Source organism: Staurois parvus, unplaced genomic scaffold (assembly GCF_062004578.1).
Source record: "Staurois parvus isolate SC_StPar_1 unplaced genomic scaffold, SC_StPar_1.0 ptg001051l, whole genome shotgun sequence".
Taxonomy (NCBI): domain Eukaryota; kingdom Metazoa; phylum Chordata; class Amphibia; order Anura; family Ranidae; genus Staurois; species Staurois parvus.
Window position 1 is genome coordinate 6,115,708 of NW_028318847.1, and position 14,936 is coordinate 6,130,643.

The 14,936-nt window shown below is 41.3% G+C and overlaps 1 protein-coding gene across 4 annotated transcripts in view; it reads left to right on the forward strand.

Moving 5' to 3' along the window:
- LOC149440882 (uncharacterized) overlaps positions 1-14,936 on the forward strand; it is a 117,283-nt gene that overhangs the window by 4,997 nt on the left and 97,350 nt on the right. For all 4 annotated transcript variants that reach the window (XM_089658109.1, XM_089658108.1, XM_089658111.1 and 1 more), the window contains exon 2: positions 12,464-12,523. The gene's annotated coding sequence lies outside the window, so the exon portion shown is untranslated. The remainder of the gene's footprint in view (positions 1-12,463; positions 12,524-14,936) is intronic.

Consider the following 14,936-nt stretch of genomic DNA (forward strand, 5'->3'; position numbering starts at 1 on the left):
AATCAACTCTCAGAGCTCTCCTCACTGAGCTCTGCAATGTTTGATAAACAGGGACAACTTATGTAGAAGGATTTGTTTCCTCTCTGTGTATCACATGAGGCCAGTCACTTCACTTTTTATATGTAGGGGTTTACAACCAACTGAAAGCAGTATTAAACCCAAAAGAAAACTTTTAGGCCCTTTTCACATGAACCTGTTCCAGCTTAAGGGAGCTGCCGGATGACAAGTCCGTGTCCGCTGCGCTTATGCAGAGCAGACACTGACACAGCCCGCTCTCCTCTATGTGTAGTCAGATGTAAACAGACTGGCTGTCCATTTACACCTGACTGCCCTCCAATCCTACCAGATGGGGGGAACGGATCTCCCCCTCTTCTGTTTGTTTTCGCTGGATCGGAGGTAGTCGGTTGTTAACGGACAAAAGTCTGTTTACATCCGGCTGCCCATAGAGGATAATAGAGGGTTGTGTCCATCTGAACAACAGGCAGACCCGACCAGACTGCCCATATGAAAGGGGCCTTAATATATTGCAGCTCACCAATTCTTGGATGTGGTGGCTGCATTAGTTTCCTTTTTCAGTTTTCTTCTATTTTCATCTGGTGACCCAGCCAGCAAGTCTGTTGTTTTTCATAAGCTCTCCAGCAGAATGTATCATTTTACATGGATGAGACAATCCATTTGCCACTGGTGGGGGTGGTTAAATGATTAGCCTTTATTCATGTAAAATCTTTATAATCTGTTACAACAAACAGGCTTTTTTTTCTTATTGGATAAAGTGTGAGCTGGAGTTTTGCTTCAGTTTGTTATTGTATTTAAATCTGCTATAATACATTTAACACTCCCATCCCCCCAGACTGACAATGCTACTCTCTGCTGTGCCACCTGTGCTCATTCCTCCAGAGTGGTCTCGCCCTAATACAGGAGGTGTGTTACTGTGCAAATCACCAGGTGAACACAGGGAAAAAGCCTTAAAAAATTAAAAACCGATGCAGCCACCACATCTAATGATTGGTAAGCTGCAATATATAAAACTTTTAGGTTCAATACCAGTTTACGTTTAAAAATGAAAGATAGAAGCTGATTGGTTGCTATGCACAGCTGCTCCAGATTCAGCAAGGTGCACACCAGTGCGCTGCGGTTTGGGTGCAGTGTGATTTACACACAGTTTTAGGTTCGCTCCCATTGACTTTTATAAGATCATGCATTTTCATGAAAGTGCATCAAAGTCCTGCATGCCGCATCTTTGATGCGCTTTCAGAAAATACACGGTAATAATAGAAGTCAATTGAAGCGCACCTAAGGCAGCCTATACAATCCTTGAGTTTTTATTTTTCCATTCAACCAGCAGATTGAAGGAAAGAAAATGACTCGATTTCCCTCATCCACACACTTGATGTGATAATCACTATCCCTGAGATATTGTATTCTGACAATAGAAAGTCTTCCCCTGCCATCAAAATGCACTGCTGGCTATAGCCAGCAGCGCTGATTGTACTGAAATTTTCCGACAGGCGGGTTGTACAGAAGTCAGTCAGTAGAATGACTTCTGTACAACCAGCCTGCCCATACATGGATCCAAATTTTTCTGGCCCCTGTTGAATTGGCCAAATTTCGATCCTAGTATGGCTGGCCTAAGGCGTAAAGTGCTGAGGGTGGAAAAGCAGCAGTACACTGATCTCAGTGAATGGCTGTGCAGGGGGCATGTCGGCACAAGTCTCATCATTGGAAAGCAGGCAGGCTTTTCTCCCAGCACATCTAGAAAACTGACCATACTGAGAAGGCTGTGCTCTCTTGGCTAGTGTGCTCAGTTTTTAGTAGGAAATCAGAGGGACTAGCAGGAACACCAGGGAACTCACACAAAGGAAGCAATACAAAGAGAACAGAATACTTTTTCAAGAAAGTACATGGTACAACTGGCACATATCAGGGATATGAAATCTTGGGGTAACACATGTTTAACCGCCTCCTGCCCGCCATATAGTAAAATGACGGACACAAGGCAGTTCTCGTGTTCTGGGTTGTCCTCCCATTCTAACCGCGCATGCGGCTCCGGGAGCGCACAGCACGGCGATCGGCGGTGCGCTGTGTCCCTCGGACCCAGCGGATCACCGATCAACGGAAAGAGCCGAAGATGTCTGCTCGGTCATGTGTCCAATCACAGCTGATTGCATGTAAATAGGGAAATGCCAGTTATCGGCATTTCTCTCCTCACGAGCTGTTACACTGACAGCTCGAGAGGAGAGCCGGTAATCGGCATCCCTCAGAGGGGACATGTACACTGATCATCAGGGCACTGATGATCAGTGTGCCCTGATGATCTGTGTAGCCCCAGCATTGACACCTCTCAGTGTCCATCAGTGGCAGCTGTCAGTGCTCATCCATGCCACCTGCCAGTGCCCATCAATGCCACATTTCAGCGCCTACCAGTGCACATCAGTGCCCATCTGAGCTGCCTTTCAGTGTCACCCATCAGTACCAGTCAGTGCCACCTATCAATGCCATATGAGTGCTGCCTTTCAGTGCCCATCAGTGATGCCAGTCAATCCTCATCAGTGCCTCCTCATCAGTGCCACCTATCAGTGTCCTTCAGTGCAGCCTATCAGTGTCCATAACTGCAGCCTCATTAGCGCACATCAGTGAAGGAGAAAAATCACTTATTTACAAAATGTTATAACAAAAACTAAGAATTGTTTTTTTTTTTTGTTTTTTTTTTTTCAAAATTTTCAATGGTTTTTGGTTTAAGAAAAAAAACCAAAAAACCCAGAGGTGATTAAATACCACCAAAATAAAGCTCTATCTGTCACCAAAAAATTATAAAAATTTCATATGGGTACAGTGTTTCATGACCGTGCAATTGTCATTCAAAGCGCAACAGCGCTGAAAGCTGGAAATTGGCCTGGGCAGGAAGGGGGTATAAGTACCCTGTAGGCTAGAGGTTAAAGAAAATCTGTAAACCCATCATTTCATAATCCTCGTATGTGCCTGCTGTACCATGTACTTGTATAAAAAAGTATCCTGTTCGCTTTGTATTGCTTCCTTTGTGTGAAATCCCTGCTGTTCCTGCCAGTCCCTCTTCTTTCCTATTAAAAACGGATTACACTAGGCAGAAAAGCACGACATGGTCAGTTATTTAGCTGTGCTGAGAACTCAGTCTGCTCTCCTTCAGTGACCAAACTTGTGCTGACCCCCTCCCCCCCCCCCCCCCCCCGCACAGCCATTTTTTGGGAAGATCAGTGTTCTGCTGTTCCTTCTTCCCTAGCTCATTATGCAGCTGAGCACAGAGGGTATGTGATCACCTACATGATCAAAAAAGGGGGGGTGGGGCGATATTTGTAATGTTTTCTATATGTATACTTAAATGTTTTGCCTTTCATTACTGTTTTAAACTGAATGGGTTGTCTTACAACTCTGCAGAGAAGGTAGGTGTTAGGGGTACTTGCACTTGCTTTTAGTACAGGGTTTGTATATTGCAGCATCATCAGCATAACCTTCTCCCACCCCTGGAGTACTGCGAGCCTAGGCGGATGATGCTTCCCTAGATTTCCCAAAGTAAGAGCAACATACAATAGAAAAAAATTTTTTTCAATGCACTGAAACATTTGAGAGAATATCTGTCAGTTGGACAAAAATCAGACTTTGTCAACTAAATTGCTTATTTGTCTTCAGAGTTCTAGCAGAATGAGTGGCTAACATAAGTCAGTCCTCCATATTCTTCCCAAGCAGTCTTTGAATACAGGTTTATCTCTGTCTCCAATGGTCCCTAATCATGCTTCTTCTCTTAACATCTTCCCTCCCGGCCTATAGCAGATTGACTGCTGGGAGGGACACTCACCGTTGTGACTGGGTGTCATATGACGTCCTGTCAAAAGCAGCTGTTCACGGGGCCACGCAGCTGCATGATCTGTCACTGGCTGTGTTCACGGGACACAGCCAATGACATATCACTACATCGGCCTGTTGCCAGTGTCATGTGACTGCTGTAACCAATCACAGCAGATCACATGTCGATTTGTATACAGTGGATGGCTTCCTGTCATGCCTTTCATTGTATACAATTGTGTTGTTAGTTGTGATCGATCAAAGCAGTCACATGGTACAGACAGAGCCAATCACAGCCCATCTGTATCATGTGATGAGCTTTGCCTAATCACAGCAAAAGACTGAATCCGTTTCATTCAGTAACAATGATTGCAAATATCAATTACCGGTAAATACATTGGTATTAGCAATCATAATGTGTAAAAAAAAAAAAAAAATGTAATAAAAAAAAAAAAAAATTATTTTAATTTTTTTTTAACATACTGTCACCTGTCAGTGTCCCTGATCACTGCAACACCAGTTATATAATCACGCTGTAGTGGATTGGTGACAATATGTTAAAAAATTTATTTTTTTTTTCAATTTCAACATTTTTCCAAAAATCGTGAACAAAAAATTATAACTTCCAAAAAACTCACCATGCCTCTTAGTAAATACCTTGGACGGTCTATTTTCCAAAAATGGGTAACTTGGGGGGTATATGTACTATGCTGCATTTTCGGGCCTCAAGAAATGAAATTGGCTATCAGTACATTGATCGATTGTCAGATATATATACCATGGTTTACGGTCTCTATAACTTTCCTACAGACTAAATAATATACACTAATATACACTGGGGTATTTTCACCAAAGAAATGTAGCAGAAAACATTTTGACCTACATTTATGAAGAAATGTTTTTTATTTTGAAAAAAAAACCTCTCCTTTTTCTTCGTTTTTGTTACAAAATTTTGCAAACTTACAGGGTTTTTTTTTTTGTAGATTTAGCAAAAAATAAAAACTCAGTGGTGATTAAATACCACCAAAAGAAAGCTTTATTTGTGTGAAAAAAATATACATTTTTTTTATGGGTACTGTGTTGCATGACGGTCCAATTGATATTCAAAGTACGACAACACTGAAAGCTGAAAATTGGCCTGGGCAGGAAGGGGGTAAAAATGACAGGTATTAAAGTGGTTAAAATTGAAAGCAGAGTCTAGTTTTCTTCAGATATAAGCAAATGTCAGGGGTCTATTAAGAATGGTAAACTGAACAATGTATGTCAATATTTTTTATGTTCATACATTCTATTTATTTATTGCAGGTACTTATATAGCGCCGTCAATTTACGCAGCACTTTACATATATATATATTGTACATTCACATCAATCTCTAACACTCAAGGGGCGTACAATCTAAGGTCCCTAACTTGCATTCATATACAAGGGCCAATTTAGACAGGATCCAATTAACCTACCAGCATGTCTTTGGAGTGTGGGAGGAAACCGGAGTACTTGGAGGAAACCCACGCAGGCACAGGGAGAACAAGCAAATTCCAGGCAGGAGGTGCCGTGGCTGGGATTCAAACCAACGACCCTAGCACTGCCAGGCAGAAGTGCTAACCATTTAGCCACTGTGCTGCCCAACATTCTGTGCATGATTTAAAAAAAAAAAATGCAAACCTGAGAGATGCATAGTTTGAAAAGACAGAACTGCTTAGAGATGTCTGCACCACATTCAAAAGTGGCATATTGAAACTATTGTATTGCAAACTTGTGTAAGACCTCACACAGCAGTAAAAAAATGTATTGATCATTAAGGCAAAGAACAAGTTCCTGAGTATTGATCAGTGAATAGATCCAGTTTTAATATGTAAAAATTGTCCTGTCCTTTTCAATTTTATACTTGTATGCGCATGTTCTCAGACGCAGATTTTTGGATGTTGTGTTACAGATCTGAAGGCAGTGCATTTTTACGCACCTGTGTGACTGCCTCCATTGAAAACCACGAAGCTGCATTAAGATCTGCAAATAATAAACAGTTGTAATTACATTTTATTATGGATGTGTTGATTGGGCCCCAAGGATGAAAGACTAGTTTTTAGTGGTGACCTGATGATGGAGAAATTATCTCTAGCAGTACTGGTCCAGTATAGGGCACAAAAGATCCCTGTACATCTTTTTTTGCCACACAGGTAGAAACAAATACATCCTAACTCATGAGCACAGTTGGATAAATTGCCTTGATCAAAACAATTCTCTATTGAAATAAAGTGGAGAATATTTACAAGAAAATGCCTCTGTTCTATGATGTGCTAACAGCTCTCAAAATATATTCCCCTTTCTCTACACAGAATAGTACCCCTGTATGACTTTGATGTTGAAGGTCTGTGTTTTCTGGATACAGGTTATACAGATCGGGCAAATAAGTATGCAAAATATTTATTTTGAAAAGGAGTAGAAATCCCTGTTTTGTAGATTAATGAACAGACATTGGGGTCGATTTACTAAAACTGGTTCAAAATCTGGTGCAGTTTTGCATGGCAGCCAATCCGCTTCAAACTTCAGCTTGATTAGTTAAGCTTTGACAATAAAACCTGGAAGCTGATTGTTTTTTTATGCTGAGCTGCACCAGATTTTTCACTCTCCAGTTTTAGTAAATCGACTCCATTGCACTTGAGGAGTACTGTAAGAGGTCTATGGGCTCCAAAAGATAGGAAAGTGGTGTGCACAGAGGCGCCCGCATGTGAAGGAGAAGATGAGAAATGGATTCTTCATTGATTTGTTATATATTGCTCACAGAATGGTACAAAACACAGTTGACGTGTTTTGTGGCAATGCCCTGGCCACTTCCTCAAGATGGTAGATAAAACACTGATACAAAAAATTAGTAGGTAAAAAGAAAAAAATATATATACAGTAAAACCTTGGATTGCAGGTAACTTGGTGTGCAAGTCTTTTGCAAGATGAGCAAAAATTTTTTATACGTTTTTTAACTTGATAAACGAGCAAGGTCTTGCAATACAGGTAATACTGTGCACCCAGAAAGTATTCACAGCGCTTAACTTTTGCCACATTTTATGTTACAGCCTTTTTCCAAAATTAAACTAATTTTCCTCAACATTCTACAAACCATACCCCATAATGACAACGTAAAAAAAGTTAGTTGTTAAATCTTTGCAATTTTATTAAAAATAAAAAAAACAAAAAAAAACACATGTACATAAGTATTCACAGCCTTTGCTCAATTGTTGAAGCACCTTTGGCACCAATTACAGCCTTAAGTCATTTTGAGTATGATGCTACAAGCTTGGCACACCTATTTGTGGGCAATTGCTCCCATTCTTCTTTGCAGTACCTCAAGCTCCATCAGGTTGGATGGGGAACGTCGGTCCACAGCCATTTTCAGATCTCTCCAGAGATGTCCAATCGAGTTCAAGCCTGGGCTCTGGCTGGACCACTCCAGGACATTTGCAGAGCACTGTAAATACTTTCTGGATGCACTGTATGTACACTTTGTCTGCTGAGCGTCACGTTACAACTGAGCCGATGGTTCTTCTCTCTCTTTCTCGCTGTGGGATTGTGGGTAATCATCTCCCGGTCTCAGTCAGCGTGCCTCACTTGCATAGTCAACATCTGTACTGCAACAATGACCCCATGAAGGAAAAAAAAAAGTTGAAAAGGAAGGCGGTAAGGAGATGGTTACAGTGGAAGTTAAAAAGGAAAGCATCGAGAAGCATGAGCGAGGTACGTGAGTTTCCGACATTGCAAGATTTTATAACAAGTCTACGTCGACAAATTTGCACAATGTTAAAGAAGAAATAAAGGGGCTAGATGCAGCAAAAGGAGTCATGAGATTATCAAAGCAATGGCCACGTGTTCTGGAAGATGTAGAAATGTTGCTTCTTGTCTAGATAAACGAGAAGCAACTAGCAGGTGATACTGTGTCCAAGAACTTTATCTGCGAGAAGGCAAAGGCCTTTTACGCCAACTTTGTAAGTAAACTGCCATGTACATCGACAGAAAACGAAGGCTTCAAGGCAAGCAGGGGATGGATTGATAACTTTAAGAGAAGTGGCATCCATAGTGTTGTGAGCCATGAAGAGGCTGTGAGTTCAGACATTAAAGCAGCTGAGGCATTCACTGAATTCCAGAAGCTCATGGCTTCCGTGTGTTATCTGCCGTAGCAAGTTTTTAACTGCGATGAGATGGGGCTTTTTTGGAAAAAGATGCCAAAGAGGACCTACATTACAGTAAAAAAGAATGCAATGCCCAGTCACAAGCCCATGAAATACCATCTCACCCTCTAATGTTCTAATACAAACAGGGATTTGAAAATCAAGCCCCTGCTTAGGTATCATTCTGAGAATCCACGAGTCTTCAAGAAATGCAAGGTGCAGAAGTGCCTATTAAACATTATGTGGAGGTACAAGAGCAAGGCTTGGGTTACTTGTATCTTGTTCGTTGAGTGGATCATCGAGGTCTTACAGTGAAGAAATACCTTTTAGAAAATAATCTGCCACTCAAAATCTTGCTGGTAATGGATAATGCTCCTTCTCATCCTCCAGGCCTTGAGGATGACTTACTGGATGAATTCGAGTTCATTAAGGCCAAGTTCCTTCCTCTCAACACCACACCACTACTCCAGCCCATGGATCAACGGGTCATTTCCAACTTTAAAAAAGCTTTACACCAAAGCACTATTTCAGTTATGCTTCGAGGTGACCGAAGGAACAAATCTTACCCTCCTGAGAGTTTTGGAAAAATAATTTCCACATTATGAACTGCCTTAAGATCATCGATAAAGCCTGGGATGGGGTTCACCTAGAGAACCATCAATTCTGCTTGGAGAAAACTGTGGTCTGATTATATTCTAGGACATGACTTTTAGGGGGTTTGCTCAGGAACAGGAGCTGCCAGTTGCCAATTGAAATTGTGTCCTGGTGAAGACCATGGGACTGGAGGTGAATGAGGGCAACATTCAAGAGCTGGTGGAGGAACATGGCCAGGAGCTGACCACGGACGATCTGATAGATCTGCATCGTGAGCAACAGCAAGAGGTTATGGAGGAGATATTGTCTGAAGAGGATAAAAGCAGAGTAATCCCTCACTTCAAATGAAATTGGGGAGATGTGTAAAATGTGGGAAAGCGTGCAAAATCTGAGTAAGGCTGTAGTAGTGCGAACGATAAATCTGTTTAACGACAATGCAATGTCACATTTCTGTCAAATGCTTAAAAGAAGGCAAAAGCAAGTGCCATTGGATAGGTTCCTTGTTAAAGTCGCCCAAAAAGAAATAGATTCCAGTGAGCCAACAGATAGCAGTGATCCCATTAGTGATAGACATCATACACAATAACCCTCCTCCTCCTCCTCTCTAGTCTTTCCTCTCACCAGCTTTGAATCTTTTCAAATGTACCGTGCAGGTTAACCACTTGCCTTCCTCAGGATTTACCCCCCTTCCTGACCAGGCCTTTTTTTTGCTACTCAGCGCTGCACTAATTCAACTGATAATTGCGCGGTCATGCAATGCTGCACCCTAACGAAATTTACGTCCTTTTTTTTCACACAAATAGAGCTTTCTTTCGGTGGTATTTGATCACCTGTGCGCTTTTTATTTTTCATGCTATAAACAAAAAAAAAGACCAAAGGTTTTGAAGAAAAACTATATTTTTTACTTTCAGCTATAAAAAAATATATATTAAGCTCAAAATTGGTTATAAATTTAGGCCAAAATGTATTCTGCTACATGTTTTTGGTAAACAAAATCCCAATAAGCCCAAGCTAATGCAAATAACATAAGATTCATGCAGAAAGCACAGATTTGCTTTAAAGTTGAACTCCAGATTTTTTTCGTTCAGGATAGAATACTTAGAGGTTAGAGCCCTTGTCAGTTTATTAATGCTACCTGTTCTCTTGTTGGAGATATGTTGCTCTCAAGGGGACACAAGAATACAGATGGCAGTAAAAATATGAGAAATACTCTAAACCAGCGGTGCATCGGCATTATGGTTGCCCTCAAAGGGCAGATTGTATCTAGACGTCCAGAGCACCCTCCCCTTCCCTTACATCAGATGTCAATAATCCCCCACCAACAGAAGCCAAGAGTCCCCCACCCTCCCTTACTTTACAGTGCACCACCCTTACCTTGTGCTGCTGCCGAGAGAAGCTGGGGTGAAGCCGGTAAGTAGAAAGTGCAGGGTCTGGAAGAGGACCAAAGGAGGGCTGGAACCAGCTGCCGGAGTATGCTGAATGCTGAGACCAGGGAGGGCAAAAGGTGCTGTAGCTGCACAGAGAGGCACAGGATCTGTAGGAGGACTTCTGTTGTCCTCCCTGCTGCGAAATGCTGAGACAAGGTGGGGGCAGAGATGAGGGGAGGGGTACAGCAGTTGCAGGAGAGGTGCAAGGGCCACATGAAATGGTCTGGTGGGCCAGATTCTGCCCACAGCCTTGGGTTTGACACATATGCTCTAACCAATCCTCCTGGTGTTCTGAGTCACTTGTTCAAATAATACTGTTGGGCAACTAGCATTTTTAGGGAGTGAGCAACAGTGACAGCCTTTTACACCACAGTATGTACTATACAGTGGATATAAAATGTCTACACACCCCTGTTAAAATGTCAGGTTTCTGTGATGTAAAAAAATGAGACAAATATGAATCATTTCAGAACTTTTTCCACCTTTTTAATGTAACCTATAAACTTTACAACAAACTGAAATCTTTTAGGTGAAGGAAAGTAATAAAAAACTAAAATAATATGGTTGCAAAGTGTACACACCCTTAAACTAATACTTTGTTGAAGCACCTTTTTGATTTGATTCCAGCACTCAGTCCTTTTTGTGGTATGAGTCTATCAGCATAGCACATCTTGACTTGATAATATTTGCCCACTCTTCCTTGCAAAAACACTCAAAATCTGTCAGATTGTGAGGGCGTCTCCTGGGCACAGCCATCTTCAGATCACCCCACAGATTTTTAGTCGGATTCAGGTCTGGGCTCTGGCTGGGCCATTCCGAAAGTTTAATCTTCTTCTGGTGAAGCCGTTCCTTTGTTGATTTTGATGTATGCTTTGGGTCTTTGTCACACTGAAAGATGAAGTTCCTCTTCATGTTCAGCTTTCTAGCAGAAGCCAGAAAGTTTTGTGCCAATATTGACTGGTATTTGGAATGGTTCATAATTCCCTCTACCTTGACTAAGGCTGCAGTTCAGCTGAAGAAAAACCGCCCCAAAGCATGATGCTGCCACCACCATGCTTCACTGTGGGTATGATGTTCTTTTGGTGATGTGCAGTGTTGTTTCAACCTTGTTCAACATTGGTTTCATCAGGCCATAACACATTTTATCACATGCCTTTGGGAGACTTCAGATGTGTATTTGCAAAATTTAGCTGGGCTTGGATGTTTTTCTTCATAATAAAAGGCTTCCGTCTTGCCACTCTACCCCATAGCCCAGACATATGAAGAATATGGGAGATTGTCGTCACATGTACCACACAGCCAGTACTTGCCAGTACTTTAATGTTGCTGTAGGCCTCTTGGCAGCCTCCCAGACTAGTTTTCTTCTCGTCTCTTCATCAATTTTGGAGGGACATCCAGTTCTTGTTAATTTCACTGTTGCGCCACATTTTCTCCACTTGATGATGACTATCTTCACTGTGTTCCATGGTATATCTAATGCCTTGGAAATTCTTTTGTACCCTTCTCCTGACTGATACCTTTTGACAACGAGATCCCTCTGATGCTTTGGAAGCTCTCTGCAGACCATGACTTTTGCTGTAGGATGTGACTAAAAAAATGTCAGGAAAGACCTACTAGATCGGCTGAACTTTATTTGGGGTTAATCAGAGGCACTTTAAATGATGGCAGTTGTGTACTGACTCCTACATAACATGATTTTGAATGTGATTGCTGAATTCTGACCACAGCTACATCCCCAGTTATAAGAGGGTGTGTACACTAATGCAACCATATTATTTTAGTTTTTCATGTTTAACACCCCCCCCCCCCCCCAAAGGATTTCAGTTTGTTTTTCAGTTGTACAGTTTATATGTCACATTGAAAGTGGAAAACGTTCTGAAATGATTTATCCATGTCTCATTTTTTTTACATCACAGAAACCTGACATTTTAACAGGGATGTGTAGACTTTTTATAGCCACTGTATGTTCTTGGCAGAATTCTGTAGAATGTTTGTTTTTGATTTTTACTTTTTGGTGGGCAAGGGTAATTGTTAGGTTTAATTATAATTTTAGAATTATCAGTTCTTGCTCCTCATTTGTTTCTGTTGTTGTAATTGAAAGACATGCATTCTATTATACATAATAAGATTGAGCAGCTTTTTCTTTAAACTTAAGGCCATTACACATCAGCAATGGAATGAAGTTTGGCTTACGCTCTTGATTTTTAGCAAGCACATATAAATAAATGCTATCCGAGTATTATAGTATTGAGGCATTTGGATCACTACTAAAAGGTTTTTATTGTAACGTAAATGACTTTCTGCCTTTTATGGTGAATGTGGCATGCAGTTTTTGGGGACAGGATTGGTGTCGTGGCTCTTCAAGGTGCAGATTTTTTTTGGAAATCTGCTTTAATGCTTTATGGACTACTGTAAAGTCACTAGACTCCTATAGTAATTGTAACCTCCTTTTGTTTTTCCATTACAGTTGATAGTGGTTTCCAAGAAGAAGAAAAAATTGCCCTGCAAGCCGAGGGACAATCTACAGGTATTTAAAGAATCTTCAAGAGCACAGCAATTGTCATTTAACACTATCTTTCCAATACTCTTGGGCTCCATTCATTAGAAATTGAAGATAACAAAGTGATTCTAATAACACTTCAGATAGATATTCGTAATCCATGTGATAACTAGGCGATTTAGCATGGCCACCTAATGTACCAGTATAAATGATCAGAGAAGTATGAAATGCATGGCTGAAAAACTCATGCAGACATAACAGTAGTGCTGTCTATGAAACAATACTGGCTTGGCAGATCTTTGTCAGAACTCGGACCAAATTTGTTGGACAGAGTGGACATTTCTGCCCCAAGATAAGCTTCATACTGCATCTTGGCAAAAACATGCACACTTATATTTTATTGCTGAAAGTGGAACTACACTGAATCTGGGTACCATAAACCAGAAGCACTCTTTATTTCACTTGTAATGTTCAAAACAAATTCACCTATTCATCCATGTCTCCATGTTTTATTTTTCTATGAAATTACTTAGAAAAGCATTCCCTAGCATTGCTGCTTGTGGATGTCTTGAGTAAGGGCAGATGATTCATGTAGCATTTACTTCCTGGAATCTATCTGCCCTTAGCTCAGGCACACAGAGAGGAGGGTGTGCTTAGCTGAAAAAAACCCTTCTTCCCTCCCTGAAGACTCTTGGGATGTATAACATAATTTGCCTAGGTATGGCAACTAGGAAGTAACTAAAACATTTTGATAAACCGTTTAAAACAAGTAAATGTGATATACTTTCCTATCTATTTACTAATGCTAGCAGCATAAGGATTCAAAATAGTCAATGTTGATTGAGAGAGTGAAGTTCCACTTTAAGGTGTGACTCCAGTTTAGGACACAAACCTTTCTCTTTAGATAAATTATATGCATTTTACAAGGATCTTGGCAAAAGTCATTACATAGTTTTTATGTACAAGTGTTTTGTTTAAACTGACACATACATTCCATTTATTTCCTGCTTGCTAAGTGGGTGGGTCTGCTTGAAATAGTCACAAACTCAGTCCCAGTGATGTAGTAGGAGTGAACGTACTGGGAAAAAGTAGTGAGGTAATGACATGAACATGAAATTCCATTTCCAGTTGTATTTTGTACCTGTTTATAGATCCTCTCCTCCCTCCCTCCAGTTTTAGTTTAATCACAGTACTGAACCCGACAAATAGTTCATGTGAACTTTGAAAGCTGTCTTATAAAAAGGCACATTATGCATATATTATCTTAGGTGAAATTGCTGATAAAAGGGTGATAAATAGAAGCAAACAAGATTACGGTTATATCATTAACTAGGTAGTAAGTAGATACCTGTGCATCATGCATAGCTTCTGACAAAGTCCAGCAATTTAGGTCCAAAGGAAGGCAAGAAAAACCCATAAGCAACTGTGGCCAGTTTTGTTGCACGGGGGGGAAAAAAATCCTCCCTGATTCCATAGATAAACAATCCCAATCTAGTATGTAGCATTCATAACTGAATTCAGTTAGTTTTTGATAAGCTTACTCCCATTTTGTTATTCCATTTATTCCACACCACCAGATGCAGCGTGTCATTTGCCACAGTAGCCTGCCATCAGATGCAGCGTGTCATTTGCCATGGTAGCCTGCCACCAGATGCAGCGTGTCCCTTGCCACGGTAGCCTGCCAACAGATGCGGTGTGTCACTTGCAACCTTAGCCTGCCACCAGATAAAGCCTTTCACTTGCACCATTGCCTGCCACCAGATGCAACGTGCCACTATTGCCTGCCACCAGATGCAGCATGTCACTTGCCACGGTAGCCTGCCACCAGATGCAGCGTGTCATTTGCCACGGTAGCCTGCCACCAGATGCAGCGTGTCACTTGCCACGGTAGCCTGCCACCAGATGCAGCGTGTCACTTGCCACGGTAGCCTGCCACCAGATGCAGCGTGTCACTTGCCACGGTAGCCTGCCACCAGATGCAGCGTGTCACTTGCCACTGTAGCCTGCCACCAGATGCAGCGTGTCACTATCCTGCCACCAAGCTATCCTGCACTATGCAGCCTCCCACTGTAATCTGCCACCAGCAGAAGAAGCTTGCCACTTTTTAAGAATTTTAAGGCTAATTTGAATGTGTCTTCTGACAGCAGTGATACGGGGTAGGCAGTGAGAGGAGATGGTGTCATCTCTATGCTCGGCCACCACAGCTCGTTCAGTGCAGCTTGTGCATCCCAGCTACAAACAGGGCACAGACAGCACTGAGTGTGAGGCCTAAAAAGTTAGGTTGAATAATCTTTATATTGATGTATATATTCATAGATTTTAATTGCCTTTAGGGTATCTTTATCCTAAAATTACAAGCTCAAATGTTCGAACCCTTTTATTTTTACACTGTTTTCCTGTATTTGTTTTGTTTTTTGTTAGTTCATATTTTGAACATTCT